Below are 13,400 nucleotides of genomic sequence, written 5' to 3'. Positions count from 1 at the left end.
CTGCAAGGCTCCGAGTGGAACATGAAGATCGGACTACCTTTTTTGACTCTCCTGCAACTGTGAGTGATTGGCTGGATTCGCTGCCGGACCGGGGTGACCGGACTGGGCCCTCTGCCGGTACCGAGGGTGGCGGGTCTCCTTTGGAGTGACTTATGGTCCCGGACTCTGCCATGTTGTACTGTTCGGCTGGGTTCTACTTCTTTTGTGCATTTTGTTTCATTATGTTGTGTGTGGGGAGCGGGCGGGGACGGGTCCCTTCCCTCCTCCGGGGTCTTTTCGTAGAATGGGGTTTGTAGGGCGACAGGCACACTGCAAGTTGGGGTGGTTTTTTGGACCGCAGGGGTGCAGGGTGGGGGGTGTTGGAGTTGGGGGGGGTTGGTGGGTGGGTGGGGTTGTTTGCATTTGTGTTTTTTGTTTTCAAGGCGAAGTATTGGCTATGGTTCATCCTTGGGTGTTGAGCTCTTTGCTAGGGGGCCCTTGATCTACTGGAGGGGATGGGGGGGGGACGGGTTGAGATTGATGTCTTGGAACGTCAATGGATTGGGGGACCGTATCAAACGGGGTGTTGTGCTGCAATATCTGCGTCGTCTGACCCCTGATGTGGTGTTCTTACAGGAGACGCATCTGGTTGGCAATGTTTGTCGGGCTATGGACAGGGGGGGATATCGACTTGTGGCCCACTCTGGTTTCACCACTGGTTCGAGAGGGGTGGGCATTCTTTTGCGAGCTTCACTTCCGTTGGAAATCACCGGGGTGGTCCCAGACGATAGAGGGCGCTATGTGGCTCTGACTGGGAGGTGGGAGGGGCAGTCCCTTTCCTTGATCTCGGTCTATGTTCCCCCGGGCCTCCAGAACTCCACCTTCTCAGACTTGGGTCGTATGTTGCTTGGGCTTCCTGACAGTCTTTTGCTTATGGGTGGGGACTTTAATTCGGTTGTCTCGGGTGACCTGGACCGTCATCCGCCCAGGGCCCTCCCTGCTGCCCAGGCGTGGCTGGGCGGGCTCCTGGAGACCTTCGGTCTGGTGGACTGTTGGAGGTTAATGCATCCGACACAGTGTCAGTACACCTTTCACTCTGGGGCCCATGGGAGTCTCTCCAGACTGGATTATTTCCTTATGCCCGCGGCCCAGGCTACTCGGATTCGAGAGGTCAAACACCTGGCCAGGGGTATTTCTGATCATTCCCCACTGTGGTTGCTTTTTGACACCGGGTCGCGGTCCGCTGGGCGGATCGCTCCTATTAACCCTTGGTACCTGCGAGACCCCAAGATCCGGGATAGCCTGATTAAGTCGATTGATCAATATTTTTCTGAGAATGAGGGGTCGGTGTTGTCCTAGTTGTCCCTATGGGAAGCTTTCAAAGCAGTGCTCCGCGGGCATGCCCTGTCCCAGATAGTGGAGGCCAAGAGGGTTAAGAGAGAGGCGGTTGTGACGCTGGAGACTGAAATATCGGGGCTGGAGGCAGCCTTGGAGGCGGGTGTCACCCCGGATGGGCTGCATGCCCTCAGCCTGAAGCAGTTTGAATATAAGTCTCTCGTCACTGATGCTGCCAAGACTATGTATAGGGAGCAGCAGGGTAGGTTGTATGACGCCGGAGACAAGGCGGGTAAGCTGATTGCCTGGTTGGACAAGAAGGAGAGAGTGAATCGTGTGGTCCCGGAGCTTCGGGGGTCGGATGGAGTGTGTGTGACTGAGCCTGGTGAGATTGTTGAGTGTTTTGCTGACCACCTCCGTGCAGTGTACTCCCCGGTGTCTGATAGAGATGAGGACGACTCTCGTCTTCTGCTTCGGGATATTGCCCTGCCCGGCTTATCCGTCGAGGACCGCGAGCTGATGGATGCCCCTTTGTCTGTCGAAGAGATAGCTACTGCGATTCGCTCCCTTCGCTCGGGCAAGGCTATGGGCCCCAACGGTCTGCTGATTGAACTATATAAGTTGCGCCCGGATAAAATCGCGCCTTTCCTCCGTCATATGTTTCAGGAATCGCTCGAGAGGGGTTCCCTTCCTGACGACCAGCGTCTGGCTACTATAGTGGTGATTCCCAAGGAGGGTAAGCCACGTGACCGCTGTGCCTCCTATAGGCCTATTTCCCTGCTGAATGCCGAACCCAAAATCCTTGCTAAGGTCCTCGCCAATCGCTTGCTGAGCGTTATATGTGACTTGATACATCCGGATCAATGTGGCTTCATCCCACATCGTAATACCGCTCTCAACTTACGGCGTCTGCACGGCGTCCTCGCTAGGGCTGAGTACTTCGCTGAACCGGCCATATTGGTTTCCCTAGACGCCACGATGGCCTTTGATACCATTGAATGGCCATTTCTTTGGGCTGTCTTGGCGAAGTTTGGTTTTGGGGAGGGGTTCCTTAGCTGGGTGAAGCTCCTTTATGCTGGACCAATGGCTCAGGTGGTTGTCAATGGGCGGGTTTCTCGGCCTTTCGCTCTCGGGAGGGGAACTAGGCAGGGGTGCCCGTTGTCCCCGCTGCTCTTTGCTCTCGCCCTGGAACCGCTCGCTGCCTGGCTCCGTTGGGAGCCCTCGATTAGAGGGCTCCGGTGGGCCCCGGGCTTCGAGGATCGGGTTTCATTGTACGCGGATGATATTCTCTTGTATCTCACCTCACCGCGGAAGTCGCTCAATGTTCTCTTTGATGTCCTTACTTCCTTCGGGAAAAACTCGGGTCTGATAATCAACTGGTCCAAATCTTGTGTGTACCCTATCTCTGGTGGTCTTCCTCTCTTGCCGCCTCGGCTTCCGCTCCAAATATCTCAGTCCGGCTTTAAATACCTGGGGGTGTACGTTTCGTTGGATCCGGCGGTCCGCTATGAGCAGAATCTCCTGTCTCCACTCCGGCGTTTGAGGGCAGATACGGCTCGGTGGTGTAAGCTGCCCTTGTCTCCGCTTGGTCGCGCGGCGCTGTTTAAAATGATGTCCCTTCCCAGATTCCTTTATGCACTCCAGAACTCCTTCGATGTCATTCCTGCGGCCTACTTTAGGGAGGTGGAGAGTTTGAAGAGGAGACTGGTTTGGGACGGGCGATCGCGTATCGCTTTGGCCAAGCTGACTCTTTCCTGGTATGACGGGGGCATCGCGCTTCCTGATATTAGACGGTACTATTGGGCCTCCCAGCTGTCTGCCATTAATCATGCTACGTACGCTCCTGGTTTGAACCCGGCATATGAGATGGATAAATTCCTGCTCCCCGGCGGTAACTATAACAGAGCGCTTTACTCGCGGTCTGCTGGTAGGGCCCTTACGGGCCCTACCAGGATTGCGGTCCGTGTATGGAAGGAGGCTAACGTTGCGATGGGCTGGAGTGAGCGTTTAACGTGCGCCACTCCTCTATTCGACTCAGACCGCTTGGGAAGCCTCTGGACGGCGAAAGGCTTCGAGCGCTGGGATACGATCGGCATCAGCAGAGTGGGGGACCTGTGGGTTAAAGGTGCGGTTAAATCCTTCGCGGCGCTTCAGCGCGAGTATGAGCTTAGTGACAGAGAGTTCTTCCGTTATGCACAGGTTCGGCACGCCCTGCTTACGGTCTTTGGGGAGGGGACCACGGTCCCTTCTTCTTCGCCTCTCGAGGACCGCATACTCGATGGTCACGTCCCCGACAGTACTATCTCCCTGATTTACAAAAAACTGATAAACAATCGGGCTGACCTCTTGGTGCGTCTTCGGGAGGCATGGACGGGAGATGGGGTGGAGCTGGACGATGAGGACTGGCAGACTGCACTGTCATCCCCTAAGGAGGTGGCCATCCAGGCCCGTCTCCGCCTGGTCCAGCTTAAGATTCTCCATCGTGTATATGTGACGGGCCCCCGCCTGGTCTCGATGGGGTTTTCAGACGACGGACTCTGTAAGCGTGGCTGCGGGCTCAGTGCTACCTTTCTCCATATCCTATGGGAATGCCGTGAGGTGGCGGAATACTGGCGCCGGGTGCATGATATTATGAGACGAGTCACCGGAGTCGCTCTGCTGCCGGAGGTGCGTCGTTGTGTGCTGAATATATGGGAGCCCAATGACTGCAATGCGGCTCAGGCTCGGTGGGCGGCCTTGGGGAACATGATTGCAAAGAGAGATATTGCACAGCTTTGGGGTTCCCAGCGACCTCCCACCGTGTCCGTCTGGAAGGAGAACATGGACTGGTGCATGTTCAGGGAGAAAACGGTGTATGTGGCTCGTGGTAAACCGGGGGCTTGGGGTAAAATTTGGGGGCAGTGGAACTCGTATCGTGGGTCTATCTGTGCTCCCCCTTTGGTGGATACGTCCGGGGTTGCCTCGTCCCCCTGATCCTTGAAGGTTCCTTGAGCATCTCGTACTTTGGAGTACAGATTTGGTTCTCTCGTGGCCCCCCCCTCCCTCTCAGGTCTTCTTTTATTGACCGCCCTCGGGTGGTTGGTGTGTTGACTCCCCCGGCTGGTGTTAGCCGCCCTTCATAAGTCGTTTCGCCTTGTTTGTTGTATTTTTGTATTTTTCCTTTTTGTTGTTATTTATATTAAAAGTGTGTATTCTGATTTCCCTTATGTGCAGTCGGATCTACTGTGATAGTGCGGAGCCCCTGTGGGCCAGTCATTGTTGTCTGATATGCTGGAACACTTCGACTACTAGCGGCCGGCCCTGGTGGTTGTAGGCCCGTGTTTGTAACCCTTTTTATGCACAATAAAATCTTTTCAAAAAAAAAAAAAAAAGGGGGGAATGATGACGCAGGGTTTTTGTGAAATAAAACCTGCTTGAATTGAACACTCAGTAACATTTATTAACAGTGTGCGGTGACAAATAATGTGGTAAAGGGGACTAACGCGAGGGAAAATGCTATTGAGCAAGCACATACTAAAGCACTGGACTAGGCCGCTGATGCTTTTGGACAAAAGGTAAATAAAAAGAATAATGCTGTTTTTGTGCACGTTATTAATGTTTGCTAGGAAAATAATATTTAACATGGGTTGCGTATGAATAGATGCAGTATTTGGATTGGTGCGTAGCGAAAAAGCATTACAAGTGAATAATAATGGCTGTGATTGTTTTCCATAGAAACATGGTTTTCTGCTCTGCATGGAGTTATGGGGTTAATGGAATAAAAGAGTAAGTGCTTGAAAAATAAAAATTTAAAAGCGAAGGGGAAGGTGGACAACGATTGTCCTTCAAGAATCCTGAGTGCATGCCAAGAAGTTTACATGAAAAGGCAATTTGATTGATCAAGCGGATAAAATGCTTCCTCTGGAAAGGCACGAGTGGTACAAATGATACAAAGTTTGCTACATAACCGGCATGAAGGAAGATAATATTTTGATAGTGGCTTGAATTGTATTTTCTGGGGAGGAAGCTGACGTGACGAATAAATAAAACAATAGGACATTTAGAGAGATGGACATGTCGAGAGTGGTGTGACAATACACCCCCATCCTTAACAGCTGATCGTCTTTTAATTTCCTTACTCAGGTAAATTAATTATTTCTTTTGTTATTGTTCTAGATCTCAAGATCCTCTTATTATCTCCTTATTATTTCCTCTAATTCCACTTTCAATTTAAAAATGTTCAGAGGTCTTTCCCTTTCAGTATCTAAATTCTCTAGCAAAGAGTCACCACCCATCTTCTTAATTCGTGCCGCTTCCTCCAACTGAGCTGAAGTAATTCCTTCTCCAATTAAATTATTGTCTCTGGGGGTCACAGGAGCTGTGAAAACCAGTGTCCCTCCATCTATAACAGTTTAATACAAGCTCTTATGACAAACAGATTGTTGTGTGGAAACCACCATAGGCATATAGTCTAAATCCCTCAATTACAGCTTTTATCCATCTATGTTGTCCTTCATCCCACTGAGCATCTGCATAATTACGCAGTGCTCTTTTTGTCCTTCTCTGATATTGTTATTTGGATTTATTTCGTTTTATTTGAAAAGTTTATATAGCGCTGGCTAGACCCGTAGGTATCAGAGTGCTTTACATGAGGACGAGAATTGTTTCAGAGCATAGTTACCAGTTACATAGTTATAAGTTACACAGTTTCAGAGCATAGTTACAAGTTGCTGGAGCGTAGTTACATGTGTTAAAAACATATACATAGGGAAAAAGCAGGTAAGGAGAGAGGATAGCAGCAGGGGAGGTAGGCAAAGAATGAAAGAGGTGGGGGGTGAAGGAGCACAACCGGGAGACGAGGAAAAACAGTGTCCAAAGTCTGGTGTGCTGTGATCCCAGTGGAAATAGTGACATACAACACCTCCGCTGTGTGTGGCTCCCTTTACGCTGTTGACTCTCTCAGAGGGGTCTCTGAGACTCCAGGGCATAAATACTCGATCCTTCCCCAACAAGAGGCGAGGGAGTGCTTTGGCAAGGGGTGCCATTCCCACACCACCGCTGTGTGTGGCTCCCTTGACGCTGTGGGCTTTCTCAGGGGGGACGCTGAGACTCCAGGAAATAAATGCTGGCTCCCTCCCCAACAAGCGGAGAAAGGAGTGCTTTGGTAAAGGGTACACACCATGGTGGTAACTTTAGGGATAATAGTGTATTGTGTGGGTGTGTGGAAACAGAGGGCTGGGAAGTGGAGCAGTTCTGGCAGATCGGCAATGGGAGATAAATACCTCGTGGGGGCCCAGGAAGTAAGAGTAAATGGGCCCGTAACTTAGATGGGGTCACATAGTCATTAAGTCCAGTGTCAAGATTAAGCCGCCGCGTTAGGTCATCTCAGCAATTTGCGGGGTGGTGCCGTGCAGCATCGCGTTCCATACCTCCATCGGTATTACCTGTACTCCAGATCAAACCATCAATGCGATCGGGAGGTGTTCAGCAGGATTCTGCATTATCGGGTCAGAAGTGCGTGGATGCTGGGTGTACTGTCACTAATCATGCAGAATGTCAGGTTTACCCTAGGCGGGCGCCATCTTATATGCAGGGAGATCAGAGTCAATGATGATGCTCGCTATTGCACCCAGATAACAAATGGGCAGCTGGCAAGCGAAGAGTTATGGATCTGGTACGAATAAGGTAAAGCGTTAACTCCCCTAGACGTGGGCACAAATGATAAAGAACTGGTAATGAGCGAGCGCTACTAGCCTGGTCGCCATTTTAGGGTCAGACAGTGTTAAGGGGTAGATCGCCCCACCAATCATATTGGGCTATTGAAGGTAGGAAATAAAAAGGGTACCTTAAATAGAAAATTGAGAGGCCCTCTTTTTAGGGGAGCAGCCACTGGGGAAGGCACCTCTTAACAAGCAGTAGAGCGGTGAGCCGGCTCCCGACCCGCGTCTCCGTCCCAAGCAGCCTCCATCTTGGAGTCAGGCAGCCGGGATCACCCATTCCTCAGGTGCGATCCTTCCTTCAGAAGAGCACGGCGGTAAATATTGCAGTGCTCGAGAGGTGTGGGGTTAGAGTCTCTCACCAGACAGTAGAGAGGAGAGCTGGCTCATGACCCGCGTCTCCGTCCCAAAGAAGCTGTCATCTTTGAGTCGGGCAGCCGGGATCGCCAGTTTCTCAATCCTGCCACCCCTCGAGATCGGCGCCACAAAGACCTGGTGAGTAGCATCTGCCCTTCATTCTCCCAGACCGAAGATGCGGCAGGCCTCGTCAGGGGTCCTCATGCCGCTGTGAACCCCTAGGATTCGGGGGACTCCCCTGGGCAAAAAAGACTGTCCGCCTCTCATCGCCTCACCACTCAGGGGTCCCAGTCCGCTCCGGCTGCCACAGCCATGGCCCGCAACAGGTCCCCAGCTCCGTCACTGGACCTCGGATGGCCCGGGAAGCCTCAGAGACAACCGCAGATGACCCGCAGGGGTAGAAAGCCCCTGGAGATAATTGCTGATGACCCGAGCCGGCCACTTCCGGGTGTCGGCCACACTAGCTCGGTTTCAACAGGTGGAAAGCCTCGAGCCCGTCTTCCTCGACGAATCACGAGCGGGGGAATCAGCGCAATGAGGCCCGCTGAACAGCAGGACCTCAGGTGAGAAGGAGGATCTCGGAAGAATGGCAGAGATGGGGGGAAATCACCAGAAAGGCGATGCCTGGTCGGGAGCTCCCGGCCGGAGCTCCTCACCGGTCGGCCATCTTGGCTTGTTACTTTGTTAATTGTTACTTCTTTTCCCATAGATTTAAAGCTTCATATTGTGTAGGTCTATGAGGTGGCTTCATTTCATATAACTTTGCCTTTTAGGTTGTAAAGAATTCTCATTTCAAAAGTCCCATATCTTGGAAAACTCAGTGGACCCTCTTTCTCTGTGATCTTATACCATTGATGAAGCCAAAAACATGTGTATAACTCATGTTCTATTGTCATAGTATGTGCAGGCGTATTATCTGGGGGTGCCTCTTCCCATTCCCGTTCCGGAATAGTAATATCCCCCGTCACCAAGCTCTTAAATTCTTTAAAACATTTCATGATTGCTTAAATTTAGAGCACAAACAAGCTTCAATTCAATATCAAATGTCTTTTACCAATCTTGCGACAGCTATTATTTTCCAAAGTCCAGTTCACAAATCTCAATACAATATTCACTCAGCTTTGAACCAATCCCAGCACGGCATAACTACGTCATCAACCAATCCCAGCGTGAAAGCACACCAATCGCCCCATCACAGCACGAACTCTACGACATATGACTTTGCTCCTTGAAGCTGTTTACCCTCCTTTGCAGTTTCTTCTTACTTCCACAGACTTCCACAAACTCACAACAAATACAATAAACATCTTAGCTCTTGTTTGCTCTTACTACAGAAATAATAGTATTCCACTTTACTCAAGAAACTGCATGCGCAAATGAAATTTTGACCAGAGAAAAATCAGGGTAACCAATTCCGCATCCCTTTTTGCGCGATCAGGTTCTGCTAACATTAATCAATGTTAAACATTCACAAATATAAATGTTTAGTATTTCTACCCTTGTAAGTCATGATGGTACCTCACACTCTACTTTAAAACTGCAAATAAGACATTTCACCTTGATCTCATTTATGTATATCCCTGGATCTTAGACTACGACGAGTCTGAAACTCTTCAACTTCTTCACATTGAACAAAGAGATTCAAACCAAAACACTCTTACATCAAACGCCGCATCATCCTGGTAATACTCACACCTCGAAACAGCAACTGCCTTCGAATACCACCTTGTCAAATCCTTAGGTTCTGGGCATTGGATTTTGGGATTCATCAATTTTAATCTACTTTGAGAGAATATTTATGGTTCCATTCTAGGTCTGAACTATCCTCTGCTACCAGAAAACTGATAATGTGAAAAGAGTCCAATTTTACTCTGCAGTACAAGTTCAACCTTTTACTTACAAGAACCGACTCCAACTCCACACTATAATTTCCTCTTCTGCTAGGCGACAGAACTTTGCCACTGTTTATGAATGGAAACCAGCTCAGATCAGGACAATCATTAGTGTAAAATTACATTTAAGATCAGTCAATGATGAGAGTTTGGTAAAGTTTTCAAAGCTTTATTTCTCATTAAGAGACTGTAAATTCTTTGTATCCGTCTTTATTTAATCAGTAATCAAATATTCTGGTTACAGAAATCATAAACATATAGTTAGAGTCATCAATATAGAAAATAACTGCATGTTCCATAACCAAATCTGTCCTTATTCTATCTAAAAGGAACCTAACCGACCCCCTAACGAGTTCTTGGAAAAGAGCAGTATTTAAAGGAACATCAAATCGAAGTCTATATCAAGTCAAACTCCGCATAAGGAGTAGTTCTTGAAACTCAGACGAGTATCCTTTCTCCAAATAGCATCAGTATATAGCCGCAATAGCAACTGTTCAAATAAATCCCAATCAAGTAAAATAGGGAAACAGACGCATCAGTAACTGTACCAGTCAGGACAAATGAAAGAATTCATCACCTGCAAAGAGTCAGGCAACAGCAATCACCATCAACAGTAGCTCACAGAAAGTGGTCAAGAGAAGAATACAGAAGGGGACAGCACAAATAGATGCTCATGGAAAGAACTGCACGAATGGTTGGTAACTAACTAGAAACATGCAGTATTATAAAAGACATAAAAACACGTTATTACAATGCTGCTTTTCCAAGCTAGATTCGTCCAATGGAAAGACATCCTTCCTCCGTAACCGTCCTCATCCTTCTTTCCCACGACAAACATGTGAAGCTCACAGTCCATTATCAGAAATGTATCATCTCATGCTAACATTTGTACAACTGGGGCGAGTATCTTTGGTTCCCTCGGAAGAATCTTCCAGTGTTCAGTCTATTTACTCATCATGTTTCACTGAGGAACAATGAACTTCGCTAAGATAGAAACATTTACGTTGCATATCTCTGGTTAGGTAATGGTAGTCAATCTCTTATGAGCATATGTTTATTGGTAAAACTCAATTCTCTATTTACTATTATATGAACACCTGACGGAGAAGTAAGTTTATCAAGAATATGTAGCTGAAGAAAATAATACCTTATATAAACATGGTACATTCTGCAGGTATGACAGTATGTAAGCATGTCACATTAAGGTCAAGCTATTGAATATTCTTGTGCAGAACTCAGCATTTTCCTAGAATCATCTATCTTATAGAAAGGAGAGGCCTAGTTTGGAGCGTATCAATAGGAATGTCAGCTTAGTGCATTCTGCATCATTTTCTGCGTCTCATTTTTAAAACTTAAAGCAAATTAACATCCTTATTGTTTCATTTAATGGGCAATTTTTTGTATAATCACCATCCACTTCAACCAGGAGATTGAGCCCCAGTTAACAAGCATGTTCATAAGAGCTGCATTAAGGCAAGATGGAAAGGACCATATTAAGATGTGCTTATAACTAATACTGCTGTAAGATGTACTGGAAGCCAATAGTGGATCCACGCAGCTCACACAAGAAGGGTGAAGAAGGTGGATGAAGAGGTGGTGACAACAACCACTGATTCACAGAGTCAAGCTCAAGTTTACAGTATGGATCCAGATGGGGGGAGATGTTAGAGGTGAAATTGGAGAAGTGAATTCTGAAACTGGAAAAGTGGGTGAGGTTCCTAATGACAGTAAAGTGAAGATCCAGGAGAAGGTACCAGTAGCCCGGGTCAATTGGAGAATCTGAATGAAGAACTGTTGCAGAGTCATCAGCAGCAGCAAGGAAAAGTGTCTGATCCAGCTCAGGAAAAGCTTTAGCTGAAAGTTCAAGGTTTCTTTAGCCTGCTCACTGTATTGCATTCATTCACAATAGTTCAATGTTGTTTTGTAACTAGTTTGTTCTGCCATCTCAAGATAGCATTAACGTAGAGAGGGCTGAATATTTTCATGTAGTGTGATAGTGCTTAGGTGGTGAGGCGATGTGGCACTGCATGAAGCCTAATATTTCTGTGACTTTATTTGCTGAAATTGTAACACCTTTGCTCACACAATGATAAAGGTGCCCTTTTAATGTATTCCTATGAGCTTTCCTATATAAATCCTCAACACACCATGAGGTAATTCAGTTTCCGATCACGTTCGTATTTAGCCACCATTTTGTGTCTTTCTGCCATTTTGTGTTGCCCTCACTCAGGCGACACGGTGAACGAAGTGTTGTTTTCCCTCATCCTACTGCAATGTGTCAAATAACCTCCTGCCTCTGTTTATAGCTGGTGTCAGGGTCCGGCCGACTCCACTAATCCTCGTCTGGTCTGACTGATCCCTGTTTCAACTATCTATTGGTTCGCACCATTCTTTCCTGACTTTATCTTATCCTCTGGCCTTCGCTATTCTTTACTCATATTCTCTCATTTCACAACTGTCCTCTGGGCCATACAAATGTGTCCTGCCACCTGCAAGTCGACTTATAAACACTACCACTGATTAACTTGTGGGGAAGGGTGACAAACACAGTTGGCAGGGAGGCTTATTTGAGTTACTTAATATCTTGTTTTCACATTCTTCTCATTGGTTGACCCTGTATGCATTGGGAGTGTTCTTTGTGAATATGTATGTTGTAAAAGATTGTGCGCCACGAAGTAAAGTGGCAGTCTCCTAAGAACATACCGAGTGTACTTCTGGGACAACTGTACTTAGCTGCAGCTAATAAACCCTATCTTCTATGCCTAACGGAGTGTCCCGTGTCTCTGTTCGACAAAGCAGGTGAACTCAGGAGATTAAGGCGTACCCTGCGCCGCCAGGCCCCTAAGGTCTTGGTTCTTCAATTGACACCCAACATGGGGCAGCTTCAGAGGTAGCAGTTCTTGCCCGAGGATCGTGAGGAGCCCCGCAGGAAAATTCTGGAGGAATCGCGAACCACGTCAAGCGGCCCCTGTATGTTGAAGTGGTCCGAAGGTCTTTTGCAGCGCGGTTTCTCCTTTCTGACGGCTGCTGACGACTGCTGCCCTGACTGCCGCCCTGCTTTGGTCCCTTTGATGATGTTTGCCATCGCGAGACATTAGATGGGCCTCTGTTGGCGTAAGAAGACACTTAGTTAAGTATTGGTGGGTTGCTCCCACTATTTTGTTTTGATTTGGGTCTTTGATTCGGCTATTGCAAAAGCCGAAGCCAAGAGGTGACTACGTTTGTGCTATATTATTTAACCCCTTGATGTTTGTGAACAGTCCAGTGAAATAACGATGCCTGGTCTGAATAAGTTTAGGAAGTTCTGTTGCTTTGGTTGTAATAGGGATTCCCGGCTGGAGGACTCTTGTCCGATTCCCCGGTTGGAACTCCCACCTATGAGCTTTATTCAAAACATGGTGTCGGCCCCATCGCCTTTAATAAGGCATGGATCCGATACACGAAGAACGATGGCGTTCTACAGTGGCCACAAAATGGTAGTTTGGAGCCTGACACATTAGACAATTTGGAAGCGATATTGTTCAAAAGACAAGCCCGGCTGGCAATGTTTGAATCTTTCCGCCTCTGGCGTAAGGAAGCCAAACAGAAAGAAATTAAGCAGGCAAAACGAGATAAGAAAGCACAAAATATGACGATTATACAGGCTGCCCAGCAGTTTAAAGATAATGAGATTGATAATGCAATGGAAATTTCAGAGCGACAGCATCGTATGGCAATAGATAGATGCTATCCGGTGTTGCCTAATTCCCCTTCTGATAAAAGTAAGGATCTGGAGGAAGACCCTTTGATGTCTCACCTATTGAGATTGCCCCCACCCTATGTACAAGGTGCTAATGCACCCCCGTTGTTACAACCTGTTCAGTTACCTGTTGTCCCCCTACCTGTTCCGGTTCTTCCACATTTGCCTCTTCCGGTATTGCCACTCCCACCTCTCGTGCCACCGATTCCTTTGTCTCCATCTCCTGAACCTCAATCTTCTTTGCCTTTGGCTCCCCTTATAACTGCCAGGTCCTCTCCTGTATCGCCTAATACCTTGTCCCCTGTCCTTATGTCTAATTCTCCTACTGTGCGCAAACGAATATCTGGTTTCTTGTCCCCTTTCTTTGAGACTCTGAACATGTTTCCGGCTTTTTCTCGAAGA

The sequence above is a fragment of the Triturus cristatus genome, chromosome 7 (genome assembly GCF_964204655.1).
Source record: "Triturus cristatus chromosome 7, aTriCri1.1, whole genome shotgun sequence".
Classification (NCBI taxonomy): domain Eukaryota; kingdom Metazoa; phylum Chordata; class Amphibia; order Caudata; family Salamandridae; genus Triturus; species Triturus cristatus.
Note: the sequence above shows the minus strand (reverse complement) of the source record.